This window comes from Thunnus maccoyii, chromosome 21 (genome assembly GCF_910596095.1).
Source record: "Thunnus maccoyii chromosome 21, fThuMac1.1, whole genome shotgun sequence".
Classification (NCBI taxonomy): Eukaryota; Metazoa; Chordata; class Actinopteri; order Scombriformes; family Scombridae; genus Thunnus; species Thunnus maccoyii.
Window position 1 is genome coordinate 20,498,887 of NC_056553.1, and position 13,968 is coordinate 20,512,854.

The 13,968-nt window shown below is 40.5% G+C and overlaps 1 protein-coding gene across 3 annotated transcripts in view; it reads right to left on the bottom strand.

Annotated features, from left to right (window-relative positions):
* adarb2 (adenosine deaminase RNA specific B2 (inactive)) overlaps positions 1-7,748 on the bottom strand; it is a 385,455-nt gene extending 377,707 nt beyond the window's left edge. For all 3 annotated transcript variants that reach the window (XM_042400119.1, XM_042400109.1, XM_042400114.1), the window contains exon 1: positions 7,147-7,748. The gene's annotated coding sequence lies outside the window, so the exon portion shown is untranslated. The remainder of the gene's footprint in view (positions 1-7,146) is intronic.
* Positions 7,749-13,968: the final 6,220 nt, after the last annotated feature.

Sequence of the window (13,968 nt, forward strand, 5' to 3'; positions counted from 1 at the left end):
GTGGAAGAATGCGAGTACTGTCCAAGCCGTGGCACGGTCCCAACAGACGGGGGGGGGGGGGGAGAAAGGAGGGGCACAGGAGGGTACGTGCTCACCCCTGCCCCCACCTCTCTCCTCTCTCTCTCTCATTTTTTTTTTCTCCTCCTATACGAGAGAAATACAGTAAAGTCCACCAAACCGAATACTTAATTTATTTGACGAGCCAAGGAAAATTGTTTGCTGTTCGGTTTTTTCTCCCCCCCCTTGTGAATCTTCCTCTCTCTCCTCCCAGCACTGCTACATCTTTGTTCCATTCCCTCGACGGCTTGTTCACTTACTTTCCGTTTGACGTTCATTTGTAACAACTTCAAAACACGCTGGCACAGAATACACAGACAGATGTTAGCGATGAAATATTTATCCCATAAATTGTAACCTGGATTCCTCACTTGCCTTGTGAGCTTAGCCAACACGTCTATTATTAATGATGAATGGGCTTCTTTTTTTTTTTTGTCAGCTCTATGTTGATTTGTAAAATAGCTGTATGAGTGCTTTTCAGATTTTTTTTCTCTGTTTGTTTTTTTATTTATTTCGGTGTAAGCATGTAGCAGATGATGCATGATGAATGATGCAGGCTGAAAACAGCAAGCTCAGGTCTGTTTTCACCCAATGAATCTTCATCTGAAATCCATCTTTATCTGCTCTCCGATGGTGATGACTGGCCATTTAAAGATACTCAGGCTGTCTGTTGAGACGGAGCCAGGAGCGTTTGAGCCTGAGCTGGGATCCAGGTTCCTCCCACTGCTTTGACACATAAATAAAAGAGAATAATAATGTTCAGCGGCTGCCTGAGCAGCATGCTAATATGGCTGAAAGTGCCCTTTAACCAATGCACCATATCAAAAGGTGGAAAATATGATCCTGAGAGGCATCTAACAGTCCGTGGAAAGCTGTAATCCCGCACAACTGGGACTCCTACAGTACTGCCTTATTTTATCTCCAGCTAAATAAAACCATTAGACTATAATGTCCATATCTGAAGCAAGCATGCAAAGTGAATCAATCTGTGTGAAACTATAAAAATCTCCAGGCACAAAAATGAGGATAAAAGTCCGTGTAGTGCACATAAATCCAACATGCATTGTTGTGATGACGATTTGTTTTAAGCCAACCCCTCAGACTTTTTTTTCCATTAAGTGGTGAATAAAACAGGGACGGTGGGAAATTCAGAGGGTGAGATTAATTGGCATGCAAGCAGAGTAACTGTCCACAGTCTGCCGATCACAGGGCTAGCCAAGCATGACAAGCATAGCCTATCTTCTACTTTTCATTAGGCCACGGACGGGGCCAGCCACAAGCTTTATGCTAAACAGGGTTGATACGGCTGTCTCAGTCTCCCAAATACCTTTACCCCCTCAAAACAAAACAACAGGATACGTACCGACAAAACCAAACAATGTCAGGAAAAAAAAAAAAGAGAGAAAGAAAAAGAGACGGTTCTTGCATGAAGTCTGTCATGCAAATAAAAGGAATGAATAGCTGGAGGGGAAATAAGGAGGAAGTGTGGTATCAGAAGTCGACTTGATGCGGGGAATCAATGAATAACTGTCTGTGTATGATTAACTAGGCCTTTATTCTGGAAGCGTGCCTGCTCAATTTTCAAAATGTACATTTCATTTATTGGGATCCATTGCGGGGTGTTGGCAGAATTATGATTTGTATACGCAACAGTGGTAAACTAATTAAAATATAAACTAGGCTGAGTTGTTTTTGTTGTATGTTCCAACCATGACTTGAAAACAAACAGCAAATAAATAGGTTCAGTGTACCTTGGAGTATTGATAGTCCGTCTTTGTGTCTGCCTATGTGTGTGTGTGCGTGTGTGTGAGTGTGCACATCCCCGTTCTGTTGGTGTAAACTCCAAAAGCCTCTTCTCCTCCCTGTTTAAAATTCATATCAAAAGTGTATCTCAGCAGATTGGTGCTTTAGTTCTACTGGATTCTGTCTCCTAATGTCAGAGCACTTTGGAGGCAAAAAAAAACATTTCGAACACTTAAATTTCAACAAGCGGAACACATGTAAGGTCAAAAGTGGTTCGCATGAAAAATGAACTTGAAATTGGAAGGAAAACAAGCAAAGTTCCCATAATGTTTGGATATATTTTTAGATGCGTTCTTAAAGAGATGAGGACCTTGGCTACAGCTGCCATCTATCTGCGATAGTGATGCCAGAGTAAGGAAAAACTCTTGAGTCATCGTGCTGTTTTGGTTTATCACTGTGTGTGTTTTCTATTCGTCCTTGGCTAGGATGAAATTAGGGAATTTAAAGTGTAAAAACCTAAAAGCGATGACTCAAGCAAGTCACTGTGCCCGGTCAAGATACAGTTTGACACATAATCCCCTGCAAAATGGTGAAACATGGTTTTTGTACAGATATAAGATTGTACTTAGTGAGCTTTAGAGGTGCTGGTAGGCAGATTTTATGGCCTTCATACAGAGCAGGACTATAGCTGTTTCCCCCAGTTTCCAGTCTCTATGCTAGGCTAAGCTAGCCGACTGCTGCCTCTAGCTTCATATTTAGCGTACAAACATGAGAGTGACATTGATTTTCTCATCTAACTGTCAAGAAAGCGATAAAGATTATTTCCCAAATGATATTGTTTTATGTAAAAGGCCTGAATACTTTCTTCACTGCTGTAGTTACAATAGCAACAGACAAAGTGGTACTATTAGCATTTAGCTGTATTTTAGCATTAGTTTTATTAGCGTTTCCTGTTTCTAGGCCTAATGCTAAGTAAGCTAACTGACTGCAGCCTTACTGACATAAGAGAGATAACCATGGCTTAATATTTCTAGACATTTATGGTATGTTTTAAAAGTCAATTTTAGGCTGATATATTGATGTCCATATGCTACAAATATGATTAATTTGTGAGAAACTAAAGAAAACAATTCAGGATATATTAAATGACTACTGACTGTGATTTCTTGTTCAGATGCCATTTGGAACTGACCGCAGAAACAAGGGAACAAGTCTTCGTAATTTTAACTTCCCCCTCTCTTATCTTTTGCTTCCATGTTTGCAGAACCAAAAGTCCTCTTTACTCATGTAAAGGAGGTGACCGGAGCTCAGCACAGGGACAAAACAATAGTATGCCCTCATGGTGAAGTGGATATGAGTGATTACAGTCCTAACCATCACCACAGTGACCTGGTTTATGGAAATCACCTCTCCGCTGAGCAGACGCCTCCAGCTCATCATAGGGGAATTTTTCAGAGGCACTCAAAGGCCAAGAGTAATATCAGCAGAGGAGCGGGAGGGGAGGGATGTCATCACCTCCTCTGTTTGTCTGGTCTGGTGTCTGTTCAAAAGTACTACAGGATGCTTATGGTTTGGACTGAGAGTGGATCTGGAGAGCTATATTGAAAAACACCATTAAAACCATGATGACGGTGGATTATTGTCATTGAAAAGGCTGCTGGTCTAAAATTACATGAATGGGCTCTAAGCCCAAGAGTGGGGCAGCCCTGAGGCTACGACAGGTTGTTGCTCTTTTTGTTTTGCTCAGTGTTGACATCAGTTGGACATGGGTGGGCAAGCATTTCCTAGAGGGCGGGTGGGAACACATTATTTTGATAGTGACCCCTCCCTTCGCTCAAGTGACAAAACGTCCAATTTCTGCCCGAGTGTATTCTTCAGCCAAGCATGGGAGGCTGCATTCACAGCCACGGAGTGTTCATAATGTGCCAAACAATTATGTCACAGTCTTTGGCCTCCCATGTGAGAAAGTTAGCCCTCCCTCCTCTGCTGTGTTACAGTATGCAAATGGGAAAAAGGCTAAAGTCTGAGAACTAGATCTTATGGAGCAGGGCCAGGCTACTGTTCTGAGGCAAAGTGAATGGCATCTGTAAGCGTTTATGGGAGGGGGTGAACGTGGATGTGAATTAGAGCAGTATTCCATGGGAAATAAATTGGGGATAAAAGGGGCAGCCTTTTTGTTGAGGGAGGGACGGTGGATGCTGGCATGTTGGCACCCATAAAGAACTGATGTTTTAAAATTTCTCAAGCTACAGAAGGTAATCTACGCCAGCTATTTTTCACCTCATGCATTTGTGAGTGCCGGCCCTCAAAATAGCATAGTGGGAATAAAAGATGAGAATGCGGAACCACAGTGAAATCTGTTGGGTGACAAAAGCTGGAAGATCTAAAGGGCTGAAACTTGCAACCACAGGTTTGTGGTGGGAAATGTACTTTTTAGATGTTTCCTGTTTCTTTTGGCGAGAACACTTGCTAAAAAAAAAAAAGACAGAGAATGTGTGATGAAGAGAAAAAAAAAGTATGATTTTGAAGAAACAGAGCGTTAATTAAATTGCCTAATCATGTATCATTGATTTTTTTTTTTCCTTCTTTCCCACCAACAACCTTCATCCTTCTGCCATAAATTACTGGCATTATTTATGTTGCATCAACAAAGGCTTGTGGGAGATTGTAAAAACTGCGATGGGGTCAAAGCGTCCTCCGTGCTCTATAAATTATGCGTCCGGTGCATGTTTAATCACATGAAGCACAATGCTGGCGCACAAACCCTGGCCTGACCTTCTCATAATTAAAATGCAAAGTAACCTGTTGCCTGTCTGCTACAGTGATTGGACGTGACGCGCTGCAGTCAGTCAGCCTCTCTGCCTCTTGGTTACGTACCAAACCTCACACCATCCAGACGACGCACAGAGCTGGTATGTTAGTTTGGTTGCTAACCTTCCTTGATCATTTCAGTTTTTTAGATTTTAAGATCACGGACAGTTTCAGAAGAGTCAATCTGAGATAATTATGGAAAGACAATTAATTTCTGTTATCTCATGCAGTAGTCAACTTCTGTTGGGAAGAAAAACAAATTCCATCTATAAAAATAGAAGAATGTTACAGTTTGAAAGCTTTTTATCATCTAAATGTCAACTTGTCGAGAAGTAAAGTTAAACAGCTTGGTTTTAGCTTGATGATAAACCCTGGAAGCATGAAAATCACCAAAATTGGACATTTTAGGTTCCCACATAACTGCTGCATCATGTGTGCTCTCTGTGTCAGCTATTTTCCAAGCTGACTGTAGTACCAAAAGGCTACTTGCTTCCCAGAGAGTAGCTACTATTATCCTCAATGTCGATCCAGGGTTATGAAACCTTTTAGCATTCCTAAGTCTCGTCTCAGAAGTGTTATGCATCAGCAGCCAGAGGACCCCCTTGACCCACAGAATAAGCTAGCAAAACAAAACAATTGCTTTAATAATTGGAGGACAGATGTCTTTTTTTCCACAGGGAGCTGCAATTAATCTTTGAAATATGCAAGATAACATGTCAGCTGAAAATAGAAAGCTCATGCCCTTTCTATCTTTTATTTTTTCCCAATGTGGCTGTGAAGATCATTTGCATATGTGTAACCTACAATAGAGAGCAGTGAACTGCTGAAAATGTAGTGCTAATACAGAATTTATGCTACAGTGTAATATGAGGAATTTAAAAATGCAATTAACACACGGGAACATTTTCACAAACTACATCAAAAGTTAATAAGTTTAGGTTTTGCAAATGGGATCATTTCACTACATTCACTTTACACACTGTTTAGCATGTACATCAACCCGCCGCCTTCTATACAAGCGGCAACTTCTTTTTTTTTTTATCTCCCCTCTTCCTCGTCACATGCTACAGCATTTCCTATATGCTCCTCACTTTTTTCAGTTGATAATTAATTAGTGTGACCAAAAATTAATTAGGGTCTAGTCCAAAGAATGCTGGTGCGCGTTGCAGAATTAATTCCTGAGATGGAGGTAGAGAGGCAGATTAATATTCTGCTTGAGCGTTACTGTTCGCTTGTGCCCTCAGGTTTTAATGAGAGATGATTAAGTGAAATGTAAATATCAAACATATAAAACCTGGTGACTGACTTAACATGACCACATTTACATACATGGTGAGAAGAAAGCACACAGTCATTTAACAAAGTTAATTCTTCTACAGGCAAATGATTTCAAGACTTGTTATCAGTGATACTCTGTATCAGCAGTAACATGATAACTTGCAGTTACAGTTTGTGTAGTTATGATTAATGTTTGGGATTATTTGGAAATTCACTCGTACTGGTAGCTTGATGGAGGGTTGATAGCAGTTTCTTGTCTGTGTGTTCAGAGGTTAGACTGCTGCCAGATGTGGTAGCTTGGTGCTGGGGTGGGAGATGTGTGGAAGCAGTTAGCTTCTACCAAAAGTGAAGAAATGTGTCCCCTGATCACTCAGAAGTTGTCTTGTTTACATTTACTTTGTCTTCTTTGCTTCCAGCTGGCCACTGCTAGTTTTTCCTTAATTCAGTTGGTAAGCTTTCAGTTGAGGACAGGACTACTCTAAAGAGCTGCATGTGTTCAGTCATTGTTACAAAGAGCCTGTGGCTGGGGTGTGACTTCGTTTTTATTTTTTGTTTTTTTATCTTAACCCTCCCCTGAGCTACAAATATTTTCCTTGAGCCTCCCTGCGTGACAGGGGGGGACATGCATGACCCTCCCTCCACGATAAATAACCATATTTTATGATATTCACACCAAAGGTAGGTAATATCAGAAAGAATAAAAAGCAAAGGCTGACCTTTTCCAATCATTACGTTTAACAGAACCGTGACTCTTAAACCTTGGCCCTCTGACCTCCCTTCCCTCGTCGGGAAAAAAGCAAACTAGCAGACCAACTTACTGTGTCCTCTCCTATAATACTGCAGAAGTTACATATGACAATTCCAGCTCTAAAACAAAAATAAGACGCTAACTTAGTCCAACTAATGTCACGAGCAAACAGCACGGAGGGAGTGACAGTTATCACCAAAACAAATAACGTCTTAAGCAAAATGCAAATCCTCCTCACAAATAATCACATCATCACACAAGCTGTGTGCACTTCATCAGAATATGGGTGCATGACAGCAACCCTCCTACCACACAAAACCAACATCTGATAAGCCTCTCTCTCTCTCTCTCTCTCTCACACACACACACACACACACACACACACACCATTAGCAACATGTGCATATTAATGTCTGTTTTCCCAAATATACTGTAACATACAACAGTGGCGCGGCGGCCAGAATAATATCAAATGGCTCGGCGGCCATTATTAGATTTTAAAAACTTACCCTTTGATGATCACATTCACGAAAGTTGCTTGTAAAGGAAATCCTGGAGTTGAAGAAATCCTTGGTTTTCTGCACCAAATTAGCTCTGGTGTAGGTCTTCCTTTGCCGATTAACTCCAACTTTTCATGAAAAGTTAATCCTGAATAAGGCATGGATAATCCTCACTAGCCATGGTGACTCCTGGTTTGTTTCGTTTTTTCCCGCTAGTTTGTGATTGGGTCCGCTCCATTTCAGTCCGTCGGCGCACCGCTTCATCTGACGGCGAAGGGCGGGAAAACTGTTTAAACAGAGAGTGACGTGTCAACCAGCGGCAGCAACCATGTAATTGTCAGCTGACAAAACAACCATGTCGGTCTACAGGGCAAAAGCTATGGTGGTTTTCCTAGCTGACAAATAATTGCCAGCATGGACAGTAATGTTCACAACATGTTTTTATGTGAGCCTGAATGTTATTCATCGGTTCTCTGTCTTATCAATCTTCTTTGACTTGTTTGTGTTAGTATGGGCCATGTAGTCGTTGTGACGTAAACGCCGCTCTCGACGCTGAAATTTGGCGGCGGATCCGGACTACGACTGTTCAACGGTGTGCGGATTCTGCCTATTCGGCGTAGCACAGGTGTTAATAGTGCAGACCCTTTCACAGCTCACAGCAGCCTAAACTTGTCGTTAAGTAGCGACAACAAAGCCCGCCCATTTAGAGGGAGAGTAAGGCTATGATTGGTCAATTTTACTGTCATTTGAATTACTCGGCCCTCTGAAAATTACAGCTGGACCACCAATCACAGAGCTGAAAGAAGCATGTTGTTCCCAACAACGGTGGAGGCGCGAAATTCTGATTTCTCATTTAACCCTTCATATTCCAAGACAAAATAAATAGGCAGGTTTGAATGGTTTATTTCCTAAGAAACGTTTTCTGAGTCCCGTCACCAGACAATGACAAAACACGTATTTTGAAAAGAGTATTTAAAAAAATTTGATGGGCCTCCCCCGTTTAGCACCAACCCCTCCCTCTCATAAAAATGAACAGTCCCTAAGCTAACGTTAGCTGCTTGTTGAACCAAAATGTCTTGTTTTCAGTTAAATTGAATCAAAATGAAAACAGAATATGTGACATGTGGGTTAAGTTGAGTAATTACTGTAGTAAATTGGTAACTTTCTAAATGAGTAATGTGTACGGAGTGATACCGGGGAACATTGTAGTACTATATCAGCTTACAGATGTTACTTTGCCAAAAAAACATGCAGATTAGGTGAATTTGAAACTCTTAACTCTGTGTGATTTTGGGCTGTCCCAGACGAAAGATGACCAATGTGAAAAAAACATGATAAGATCTTTGGTTGTGACTCCAAAAGGTGGTCCTACGTCACACTGTGAGAGATGTTCAAAGATGGCCGTTGTGTCGGTCTTGCGACCAAAGATATCCTGGCACAAAATTCTGACAGCGTCAGAAACTTAGGATAACCATCTCACAATGTTACTGCTGCTACGACGTACGGCTTCTAACCAACCAATAGCAATGCAGCATGAAATAACGCACTGATGGAAAGTAAAACAAGCAAAACGAAATGTTTGGGATTCCAACAAAGAAGAAAATCTTGTTGAGTTGTGGCAGCAGGAGCCTTGTTTGTATGATGTGTCCTCCAGCTGTTATCATGACTGCGCCAAGAAAGGCGTAGCATGGAAAGCTCAATTCTTGCTTAGCTTCATTGTTCCTATAGTGGCTCAGATGGTTCAGTAGGTGCGATCATCATACAGTCTACATACATCAAAGTTGATGTTCTATCCAAGTTTATTAGATCCATGTCGCACAGTGTGTCTTGCAATAAACTTATAAATTGCTGAAATGTTAGTCTGTAGGTGCCATTAATTGCATGTACATGTGAATTTGTCTGTAAATACATATTATGCAGCTAGTCACTAAACTAACATTAGCTATTAATGGTAGCTAGAGTGTATCCTGTGTGTTTAATGTTTTTTTAAGCCTGTCTTATTTATTTTATCATGTAATTTGTAAAGCATCTTGTCCAGCTGTCCATGAAGTGTGCTATATAGATAAATTGCCTTCCCTTGTCAATCTTACTTTTCACCTGAAACCTGACAGGCTCCACACCTCCGCAACCCTGGACATGATAATCATACAGATGGATGTAAAAACTGCACTACTACTTGATTTTCTAGATTTCTAAGACACAGATGAAGTGGATAGATCTGGTCTTAGAAGCTAAAAGTAATACAGCTTGCGTGCTACGGCCTCATCTTTTCATACAATAATCGTGATTTGAGCAAAGCGGAATGCATAACAGTTTGAAGTGAAAATATTCACAAAGTGTGAAATTAAAATACATCTTGTCAGGAGGCTATCGCCATCTCTCATGCTGCTTGCTTTCTTTCTTCTTCTCTCTGCCAGGCATAACACACAGTCAGGAGGCAGTTGTCATGGTGATTAATGCAAATGCACACTGTTAACCTGTAGAGGAGAGAAGGGGACTTTAAAGCATCTCAGACCTTGACTTCAACTAGTAAGTGTCTCTGCTCACTACCTATATAATAGCAGTAGAAATTGAAAATCATAGCAGCTTTTATAAAGCCTGACATCTCGCTTAGATGTTGTAAATGAAATCCCTGCCCTTCAGATTATGGATTGGCTGCGTGGATTTGTCGGAAACACTGTAAGCTTTGTGAAAACTGTGGGATGAAAACAGAGCCTTTCAGACGTAAGAAGGGACAATGCAGTTATTTTGGTCCACGTGCTGACACTGATATGAAGCAACATAGCAACAAGTGGCTTAGAATGACAGCCAATGCCATGACAGTACCATAACAACTGGGATCATTAGTGTACATAAACTGCCGAAGCATTGCATCTATAGTTCTGAAAGCAATGTGACCTACCAAGAATGCCTTAATGAGAGTGGGAAAGGGCAGTGACAAAAACATCATTACACCAGGGACCATTATATGGGAATGTGCACACTCGCCTGTCCTCACCTCTTCTTGACCGTTCGACCCCTGGATCCAGAGGCTAACTGTGTATTTTGGTCCATCCTCCTGAGTGCACCGCTGCTGTCTGCCGGAGTGACACAAGCCAGAGACTCGGAGAGTGAATCTAATTACAGAGACAATTATGACTGTGACCCAGTTCGACCCGGATTTGTATTCAAATGGACTCATTTACCTTGAGCTTTGCAGATGCATCTTCTGAGGACCGAGTGTGAACCCAGAGACTCCTCTGTCACTCTGTCTCTTTGTCTCTATTACAGTACACACACAAGTGCTCGCAACTGCACGCACGCACACACATACACACACATACAGTACGTTATTATCATTGAAGTATATGATTATTTGTCAGCTGAATGCGTTATGGTTTTCGTTTTTTCATTAATTGATTTAAAATGATCCATATAATCTAACCAGAAGGTCTCCATTAGAGCTGGGTGATAATTCAATGTTATAGTTCATCGACTGTCAGCAGAATCATATTGGGGTGATATGACCTTATTACACATTTCTGTTCAAATCAATGATTCATAACAAGTTGTAACTCAAGAACAGACAAAATTACATATTGTAATCTTTTTTTTAAGCAGGCATTCATACTAAAAACGATCATTTTCAGTATGTGCTGTATCGAAAGGGCATGTGTTATTTCACACTGCACTGCTTGTTTATATGATACAGGATGATACAGGATTTTGCAGCTGTGGAAAGTTATCTCAGCAACAAGCATCTGCAACTGTATCCTCCATTTCAGTGGAATACACCATTTCTGTTGTGTGTGAATGTGTGGTTGTCCAGCTCTTGGCTGGAGTCAGGTTCAACTTTTTTGCCAGACAATCGTACGTTTCTTTAATTATGCGGTGCCACTCCCAATGTGTGGGCCCACTGAAAAGAATGAGGTGCCTGTGTCTTTGTTCATTGTTTGTTCATTGCATACATTTGCCATATTGATGAGGATTTCAACTATATCACCCAGCCCTACTCCATTCACATTGTCAATGATATGGTAACATGCTAAAATATTAATAAATAATCTTTTAGAAAATATGCTATATTGTGTATAGACAGATTAGTTTCTTTGTACAGATCTCCTTAGTGGAATTAAATCGCACTGGGTGGACCCAAACAGCTACATTAGGCTGAATTACCAAACGATCAAAGTGGGCACTGCTGCCCCACACCCTCAGGGCCCCCAAAGACTCCATATTCAAAGTTTGTGGTCATCTGAACTGCTGTTCATATAGCTTTTCAAAAGCCCCAGCATCCACTTGAGTCTACGTTCTCCTAAAGGGTAAGTTAGTGTCATCAGTCCTCACTCCCTCCTGCTGTGCTGAGCTTCATTGTTGGGAGTGATGCAATTACCACAAACAGGTGGTCAATAGTGATCATTTTCACCCTGGAGCCCCCTAGTACATTAATCTGGCCATGCAACCACAGCTAACTGACAGTGTAGTAGTTCTGCTCAATTTATATATAGTATATATTTGTAAGTAGCATGAAATGATGATTTTCTCACATTCATGATGTGCTGACATGAGTACAGCCACAGATATCTGCAGGCTACTATGGCCGGTTTGTGTTTGAGTGTCCAGAGAAGTTGTGTTTTTATTCGTCACACTGTAATCCTTGCACTGAAAGCTTGCACTTATGAAGTCACCTTTGCTACTTTGCATAGGACTTAGACGTGTTCACTAGTTCACCATGCGTTCTGTAACAAGGTCATGCTTGACGACATCAACTAGCAGAGGTTTTCTGGTAAACCCCCCGCTGGCTGCTACATTGTGTCATCCACAAATCTCTCACAGAGCTGTTGCTTCTTTTTGGGGAGAGTTGGAGTCTTTCTAAGGATTGCATCTCAATTTTCAAAAGAACTGATGCTCTTACAGTAAAGCATCAGTCATGACTGAAATTAATCTGAGTTGAAAGGCAAAAAGAACTGCAGCTCTTAGTATTTATGGGGATTAAGTACAAAACAGAACAGACAAAAAAAAACAAAAAAACATCTAATCTGGCACACTTTGTTGTGGGCAATGTTCTTAGATCCTGTCTCATTTCTTCTGCTAATTGCAACATGGTAATTAGGTGTCGAATCTAATTTACTATGGGGGTTCGTTTAAGGAAATATGCATTATTTAAGGAGGGATTCAACAAGGGGGAGTGATATTAGGATAGAGGGATAACAATAGTGCTGATGATACTTGAGTTTTTGATGATAAAAGTGTGGCTTGAAATGGGAATGACAATGTAGAGAAGACTGATAGCGGCGATGATGATGATGATGATGATGGGGATGGTGATGATGGTGATTATGGCACGGTGGTGGCGTCTGCGGTTGTGGTGCTTGCAAGCCAGGAACATAAAGGAGGGTCAGTGACCTCTGATTTCAGTCCTATTTCCCCTACGAGCCAAAGTCCTAATAGACTCCATTAACAGAAAGGGAGGGAGAGAGAGAGAGAGAGAAAGCCCTGACGCTGGTGCTTTCAGAGTAAAGTCTGCATATGTGATGACTTGCAGTCTGGCTGGCTGAATGAACCAGGCTCAGAGCCTGATAACCTCCTCTTTCCTTATTATTTCCCCTCATTTAACTCACTGTGTGCCTCCATCACAGTCCATTTTCTCGCGCGCGTGTGTGTGTGTATGTATGTGTGTGTGTGTGTGTGTGTGTGACTCAGGCGAGGCAATCTCTCATTCCTGCTGCTCTGTTATTTCACAGCAATTTTGGATAATGATTTATTTTACTATCCACATTTGGAAGGCCTTTCGCTTGAAAGGAAATGATAAAATAGTAATCCCTTTGCAATTATGTAGTGAGAGATAGTCACATTCATTGAGATTCACTGATACAACTGACGTGGTCGTACGACAGCTTTGAAATGATTGTGAGTAACATGCTCATTCTTCTTCAGTGTTACCGGCTCAGTATATCACATGAAAACAAACATGCTTTTAAAATACGCTGTAAATACAAGAGTTATTTCACGACTGATGTAAAGAATAATGGTGATGCTGGTGCTGAGATATGTTATCCTACAAATAAGTATAAATTCAGTTGATATTACTGACATTAAATGGTTCATATTCCTGGCAAATTGGCATTTAATCAAATTACCACAAGCCCTACATTCAACATTTTACTTGAGTATAAGTGCAGATGTATTAGCAGTAAAATATACTTAAAGAATCAAAAGTATGCAGAAAGGTCCTTTTCAGATCTTCATATTATACAGTAGATTATTACTACCGCATTAACATATAAGCACTTAATATAGTGTTGTGTATTGATATTTTCATCTCTAACAATGCATCATATTTGTAAGATGATGATATGTTTTGTACTAAAATTTGATCAGTGAAGTAACTATAGCTTTCAAATAAATGTATTGGAGTAAAAAGTACAGTATCTCACTCATACAAATTTAGTAGGTTAGAAGTATCAAATAGTATAAAATGAAAATATAGTAAGGTACCTCAAAATTCTGCAATAATGATTTTCATACAGTCCCTTGAAGTATAAAGTACTGAAGAAAAATGTCCCCTGTGACTGATGTTATTTTATATTATACTATTAGATTGTTAATACCTATGCATCAAGTGAAGCTTGATTTAACTACTTTATATATAGTTTGGTTTAATCCAGTGGTTCCCAATCTGTTAGCTTTGTTAGCTCCAAAGGGTCACAAGATAAATCTGGATACTTTTTTTACTTTTCTCAATTTTTTGCTTTTTTTGTTTAAGGTGAGGTAAATCACATTACGCCAATTTTAACCAAATCATCTGAGACATTTAAAGGAGAAATCACTCTTTGGTACAATGCATTGTCT